Below are 8302 nucleotides of genomic sequence, written 5' to 3' on the forward strand. Positions count from 1 at the left end.
AGCAAAGAGAGCATCCGAGGTTTAAACAAAATAATGTCCACCTGCATACTCCCTAAGGAAGCTCTAATCTGAAACACCTGATTCTAATTTTTACGGATTTGTGATAAACATAGGGGTGTACTTACTTTTTCCACATGACATTTGCATTTTTGTTCTTTTAGATTATGAGAACGAAAGCATCACGTCAATGTTATGCGCCATTTGTTCAAGTACCGTATACTGTATACTCGCAGATAAGTTCTCCCGCAGATAAGTCGGGACTTGAATTTACTGTATAATTTCTGGTATTTTATAATGTCAGTCGTATAAGTCGAATGTGGAAAACTCATGCTATTGGTCCAAGAGATTATAATATGTTAACGCCCACCTGAGAGAGGTGCACACAGCCTTTATTTTCTATGTGGGTGTGGCAATGCGCTGTATCAGCGTGTGCTCCTAACCTCTCGCTCGCTGTCTCTCTAATGTGCCTACATGACCACACAGTAATACCCAAACTATTCCAAAGCGACGTTTGCACTGATTTCTTTTTTTTGTATCTCACACCCTCATACACCTTTATCATAAGAGCATCCCTTATCTACAATGAAGCGTTTGATCAGAAGAAAATATGAAGCTGGTTTTACATTAAACGTCGTTGAAGTGGCAAAAGAAATTGGTATCTGCGCTGCTGTAACAAAGTTCGATGTGTTTAAGAAACTGATGTGAGATTGGAGGAGGCAAGAAGATGTAAAAAAAAAATTAAAAAGTGTTGCATTTTTGAACGGGCGCACAAGTCAGGGTCTGATTTTATGATCAATTTTTCGGGTTTTAAGACCTGACATATACGTGAGTACATACGGTATGTCACCTTTATCTGCAGGCGCTGTTTGCATGAAGACCTAATGTTTCCCTGTTCAGAAATGTTGAAAAGTCAACATTTCCCATGTGGTGTGCTTACTTTTTCACATCACTGTAGGTGTGTGTGGATGATGGCCTATGATGGCTGATGCCTAATCCAGGTTTGGTCCCTGCTTTGTCCCCGTTGATGCTGGGATAGGCTCTGACCATTGTGATCCTGAATTAGATTAGGATCATAAGGGGTGGATGCATTAATTTTGGAGCTCGACGAATAAACACGCTGTATAGTCACTTATTCCTTGATTTCCACTAGTGGTGCTTTTGCAGTTGAATGTTCTCATTAAATTATTCAACTCCTACAAAACAGGAGCATGTATATCCTCTCTGGTTATTCTGTTAGTGCATGTTGACAGTTTATTTGGTACCACTGAATTTTCTACAGCCCATTAAGTGCACCCTGCTTTAAAATGATTGTAAAAACAATTACTGATTAATGTCCCCTTGGGAAGTATAAGATTTTAGAGCCAAGTCCGTTGATAGAGGCCAGGGCAGATGAAGGTTAGCCTTAAGTGACTGCTGTTTGAGAGTATCACAGTTAATTACCGCATCGGAGGCCATGCTCGTTTTTGTAGAGGCTTATTGTTTTATTGATTTTGAATTCAACTTTTTAAATATCTGTTCTTGTTCTTATGATACAATTGGGGCAGTTGATGGATTGTCTTTTCAAGAATAGGGACTGTAAGGAAAGGCACAACTGAGTAGTGTCCAGCAATATGAAACCTTCTTTGTATACATTTGAGGTTGCCTGAATTGGTCCTGGCTTTCTGAAACCTTGCAATGAAAGATAATAATAATAATAATTCTTTGCATTTATATAGCGCTTTCCGTGTGTGTTCAAAAATTGATAAATGATAGTTTTTGGTGTATTCAAATGAATAGCTCCATTTTACACTTTCAGACACAAAGATTCACTTTTTAAGTAAGCTTTAGTTTACGAGCAGCATTACAGGACAGTGGTGTAGGCGGTTGGGGGTCTGAATTTTGTGCCATTGCCTGTATATAAAGTTTACATTTTCTCCCACAGTTACATCAGTTTCCTACCCACATCTCAAAGACATACATGTCTGTGACAGTGCAGGTCGGCTCCACACTCCCAGTTGCTCTAGGGAGCCTCTTGAACCCGCTACTGCTGATAACTTACCCCAGGGATGAGCCAGTGCCTTTATTAAAATCCAACAAAACAAAAGTGTCCAAAACAGTGCAGTGCTCAAAAGTCCATAATCCTATAGAAATGAGTGTCTGTGCAGGTTAAAAATCCCAATAAACTGTCCATTACAATTCAGCCATTGGTGCCTTCCTTTAAAAACTGAAATCTCTCTGTCTTACCTTGTTCAGGCCCCACAGCACAAAGAGACGCCCATCCAACAGGCGCAGACAACGTTTTATTCTGCCCTGTGTCCCTGTCGCCAATTCCATGGAATTCCACAGGGAACCACCAAGCCCTGCTCCCCTCATGCTGCTGCCGATGCCTGGCCCCTCCTGGCGAGAGCACACGCTGAGCATAATGGTCGCTCCTGCCCCATAGTCACTCGGTAGGAGTGATCCCTCAGTCCCATCCTGACTGCCAGCCACACGCTCCTTCCTAGGGATCACCATCTTATCTGCCTGCTTCCTCCCATCTTGCACCGGCTCTCTCTCACTCCTGCCTTTCTCCCTCTTTCCTTTAACTTCCATTCTCTTTCTCTTTTCTTGTGCCAGCTCCCCCTTATATGCCTCCATGAATGCCGAGCCTCAAATGCACACCACAGAAGGCCAATGAAGAAATTGAGCAGGTGTGTCTCACCCCAGTTACTTCACCAACCTGCCACAGCTACATGAGCTCACACACCCACAGAGATCGAGCCAGCCATTCAATTATTTATTTATTTTAAAATGGGCGACTAATTTCCCAGCCATGGACCTGCTATTCCACAATGTCAAATTAATTTGTGATTTGGAATTTGCCTAGTGTGAGTTGGGTATCTTTGTAAGTGAGCCCTGCAATGCATGGCACTCTACCCAAGATTCGTTCCTGACTATTTGATCTTCAATTTGGATTAAAATTAAATTTCATAACCACTTTCAGGACACCAGAGACATACAGCAGATGTGGCAGGGAATCGAAACCATCACAGACTATAAGGTCACACTGCCTGTCTGCAATGATGATGCCTTCCTCCTAGATGTTCTAAATAACATCTATGCAGTTTGGTAACCTGAACGAAATACCTATGAGAAAGTCCATCAATTTCCAGGAGGAAAAGGTGCTATGTGGCGGAGTGGTGGCTCTAAGGCTAGGGATCTGCACTGGCAATCGGAAGGTTGCCGGTTCGAATCCCGTAAAATGCCAATAGGGACTCTGCTCTGTTGGGCCTTCAGCAAGGTCCTTAACCTGCATTTGCTGAGCGCTTTGAGTAGTGAGAAAAGCGCTATATAAATGCAAAGAATTATTATTATTATGTTTGTTTATAGCTCACAAGAGAAGAACTTTGCTCAATGTAAACTCAAGCAAAGCTGCTGGACCAGACAACATACCTGACTGACTGCTTGGAGAATTTGCAAGCCAGCCAACAGTCATCTTTATAGACATCAATATTTTCCTGAGGCAGTCAGTTAGCCCTAAGTGCTCCCACCATCATACTCGTACTTAAAAAATATTGTCTCTTGCCTCGATAACTATCATCTACAGCAGGCATGTCAAACTCACTACCATTGGACTGCCATACGTGCGTCAGCGGGCCGCACTGCAACATAGTGAAAACTTTAAAAAATGTAACACTTAAAGTTTAAAGTTAAGCAATTTATTTCCATACAATCTCCGTACAACAGCGTACAATTAGAGTCTTTGCCTCTTAGCTAGGTCCTTATATTATTATATTACTGTATATTCATTGCTTATATTGGAGTCTTACAGTGTACCGTTATGCCACGGGTAAACGCGCTTTTGTCAGAAGGCAGAAGTAAGAAAAGTCAATACGCCGAAGGTGCAGAATGATTCAATCACAAACGATAGTAATCATTTTGTACAAGTTTAGTGCGAACTAGGATCTGTCATGCAGGCCGCACAGATTTCTGTTGTGGGCCGCGTGTTTGACATGCCTGATCTACAGTAATAGCACTCACAGTGGCTATCATGAAGAGGCTAGTCTTGGGCCACATGAAAGCCAGACTTCCAGAATTACATGACCTTCTCTATTTTGCCTATTGACCAAATCGTTCCATATTATCTGCTCTTCATCTGGCCCTGTTCCATCTGGACAAAAGACACACTTGTGCTAGAATGCTGTTCACTGACTTCAGTTCAGCATTCAACAACTTCATCCCACAGAAGCTCATAGGACAATTGTGTCTGCTAGGTTTGGTACATAATCAAGTTTTGACATACAAAGAGGTTTGGGGCAGCCTCCTGTATACTTGAGAATTGGCCGCAAATGCGAAAAAAGGTTGAGAAAAATGGTCTTTACTGACAAGAGTTCAAAAACATAACTGCACAGGTTAGGAAACATGATGGATATAGTAGTAGTTAAATGGCAGGAAGAGGAGGGATCTTGGGACTGGGACAGGAAATGAAATCATCAGGCTGTGACTTCTTTGGAGGTGGAACCCAGAAGTGGAGTTTTCTGGGGTGGAACTAGAAGTAACATCTTCATGAGAGCCAGGCAGAATTTCCCGCATTTGGTCTGCGGGGAGACAAGAGAAAGGATTAATGTATTCTGCCACCCACTGGTCTGAATGGGAATTACCTTCTTTTAAGCCCTTTAGCTGCCTCCCATGCGTACGTGTGTGACATAGGCTACAGCACTACCCTGTGCAACTGGATCCTGGACTTCCTAACAGGGAGAGCTCAGACAATGTCCATTGGAAAAACACACATTCTCCAGAACCATCACACTGAGCACTGATGCCCTCCAGGGCTGTGCACTCGGTCCACTTCTGTTCACTCTGCTGACTCACAACTGTACGGTTATGTACAGCTCTAACACCAACTTTGCTGACGATACAGCGGTAGTAGGCCTCATCAGCAATGGTGATGAGACAGTGTAAAGAATGGACATGCGATGACTAGCGGACTGGTGCCAGTGCAATAGTCTGTCTCTTTTCATGGACAAGACAAAAGAGATTATTGTTGACTTCAAAAAGGACCATGCTGTCCACACTAAACTGCACTTCGAGGGCTCTGTGGTGGAATTGGTCAAGAGCACCAAATTCCTTGGTGTGCACCTGGCAGCTAATCTTACTTGGTTAATTAGCACCACGTCTATAAGTCAAGAAGGCCCAGCAGCATCTCCACTTCTTTTGGCACCTGAGGAAGGCAAGTCCCCTCATTCTCAACACATTCTACAAGGACACCATCGTGAGTGTTCTGACCGGCCGTACTGCCATCTGGTTTTGGAACCGCAGTATCTCCAACCATATGGTCCTACAATGGATAGTACATACAGCAGAAAAGATAATTGGGACTGCTGTACACTCCATTAAAGACATCTTCATTAGGCACTGCATCTGCAAAGCCTATAGCATTGTGAAGCACCGCTCCCACCCTTCCTGGAGTCTCTTTGTCCCACTTCCATCCTTCATAAGGTACCATAGCAAGGTACCTGAACAAGGTCTTCCAGGTTCTGCAACAGGAACTAACCCTTGGCTGTTGAGACTCTGAACTCTGTGCTGCCTGCTTGCCCTCAGATCTGCTCCTAGTAGTTTTTTTATATGTAGTACTTTTGTTACTATGGTACTTTTTATTACTAGTTTTTGTTGTTATTTATTTATTACTATTTATTTCAATTTATTACCTACTAGCTGAAATACCCAGTGTTGCCCGGGAGGAAAATAAAGTGTTTTTTTTTTTTAATTGTTTGAGAAAAATGTAATTAAAAAAACACAACTTTAAAAATAAAAATAAATTAACAAAATGTAATTAAAAAAACACAACTTTAAAAATAAAAATAAATTAACAAACAATGAAGACTCACTAATGTGCTTGTGTTGCAGTATTGTATGTATGTTATCATCCCATTGACGCTCGGAACCGGCCAACTCTATTTAATTTCAAAAGCAGCAGAGGGGCAGTGGGCTCAAACATAAACAATGCTGGCAGTCACCTCCAGTTCACCCTCTGGTGGTCGTTCCGAGTGTCAACAGAATAATAACATGCATAAGTCGACCAATGACAAATGTGTACTAAGTTTCATGAAAATCACTCCAGCCGTTCGGGAGTGATGCTGGAACATACATACATACATACACATATACATTGACTTATATATATATATATATATATAGATTAGGTTTAGGTTTAGGTTTCTTTATTTAGTCATGTTTACACAAGAAAACATGAAATTTGCCTTCTCAGTTGCATCTAATAACAGATAACAGACAGAATGAAATAAAACAGACAAATAGAAATAAGAAAGGTTAAGGTAAGGCAGTTAGATAATACATATTTACACCAAAAAAAAAAAGTTTACAGGATATATATCAAAACCTTAAACATTATCTCCGATATTTCTTATTGAAAAGTCGTATGGCACTAGGAAGAAAGGAGTTTCTGGAGCGATTTGTTTGGGTTTTCAAAGCGACTATCCTTCCTGATTTACTGAACTTTAGTTCTACATGTAATGGATGACTGTCATCAGTTGAGATGATTTCCAGTTTCTTTAGCATTGCCCTCTGACACACACTAGTCAAATCATCTACATCAGCCCCAATAACTTTAGCTGCATACTTCGTAATCTGCTGGAGCTTTTTTGAGTTTTGGTTTGTCAAACTATTTAACCAGGCAATGAAACTGAAAGTGATCACAGACTGGATCATACTGCGATAGAAGGACAACATGAGGTCCTTGTCTACTTTAAATAGTTTGAGTTTATGGAGGAGAAATAAGCGCTGGTTGCATTTAGAAAATAATTTTTTTGTATTTGTATTCCAGTTAAGATTGTTATCTAGGTAAGTTTCTAAGTATTTAATTACTAAAGATTACTCATTTATTTACTTATTGTTTATGTATTGTATAGTACTATACTGTACTTCTCTAGCACTTGTCCTTCGTTTATGAATTTGTTGCACTGCAGTCCTGTTATTTTGTACCACAGTAAGCTGCAATACTGTATATGGATGGCGTGACAATAAAGCCACACCACTTGATTTTGAGAATGCCACGTTATGTGAATTTATGTTTGAAGTAATTTTATTATTATTGTGATCTGTTTAAATTTCTCAGAAACAAGGAGGTGGCATCAGCTTTCATAAGTTAACACTGATGTTAACTTTAATCCTGCCATAGCTGTGTGGCAACAGATTGCCTGGCACAGTCAGGGCTCTTTCACTTAGTTCTGTTTTGATTTATCTTTGTTTAATTGGATACTGACAGTTCTGCTCATATTATGAAAATTAAAATTATGCTTAAACTTTGATTCAGTTACTTTAGTTTAGCATGCTTTTGTTCTTGCATCATTATCATTTTGGCCGTTCAAGCTCATTATAATAACCAGCTATCTTTTTCTGTCTCCTTAATCACTGTGGTGTCTTTTGTGGCGTCACTTCATGTGACTGTTTCTTTAAGCAAGTTACCATTCCTGGCCTTGGAACAAGACTTCAGAGTGAATGGTGAATGGCATCCCAAGATCCCATACAATATGCTGCACTGTATGTAGCTTATCACAGAATGCCTAGTGAGGCTGAGCGGTCCATTAGTTATGGTGAGGAGGGCAGTAAATTGGCCCTTCCCATTGACCAGGAGCCTCAGAAGTTTATTTTCTCTGGTATTTAAATAAACCTGAGTTTTGTTTTCCTCTCCTCCAATGCCAAGTAGCCTTAACTTACCTTACTTTACGTTAATTTAATTTGCTTACATCATTACCACCAAGGACCTGAAGAGCTTGAGCAACTTTATTTTGTCAATACTTATTCCAAGGCATTGTTGTGTGAGCTCCAGGCCTATACTGGCAGATAAAAGTGAAACATACAAAGCCGCCCTAGACGAGGTGCCAGCCCATCGCAGGGTACAATGCTTCACACAGCCACATTCAGTAATACGTGGGCCACTTTACAGTTGCCACACAGACCATAAAGGGACGGCCATTTGACCTCTGATACTCTGATTCTCTTGGTGTGCCTGTATGCTGTTTAAGTAATTCAAACAACTAACAAAATACGGTGTGCAGATAAGGAGGTACCATTTCAGTTCATTTTCTTTTCTTTTCATTTAAACAATTTTCAATGTGTTTTCGTTTAAAACAGTGCAATTTTAGCATTTAAACTAACAGCAATTTTCTGTTTAAGCTGTACAAATCACAGCACCACAAACAGTAGTCTATACTATATGCTGAAGTATAAGTTACTTTTTTTCATTTAAACAAGCTGTGTGATTTTTTACATTTCAACAAACAGTACAATATTTATTTAAACAAAAACTTCACTGTAAACTGTA

The sequence above is a fragment of the Erpetoichthys calabaricus genome, chromosome 13, assembly GCF_900747795.2.
Source record: "Erpetoichthys calabaricus chromosome 13, fErpCal1.3, whole genome shotgun sequence".
Taxonomy (NCBI): domain Eukaryota; kingdom Metazoa; phylum Chordata; class Cladistia; order Polypteriformes; family Polypteridae; genus Erpetoichthys; species Erpetoichthys calabaricus.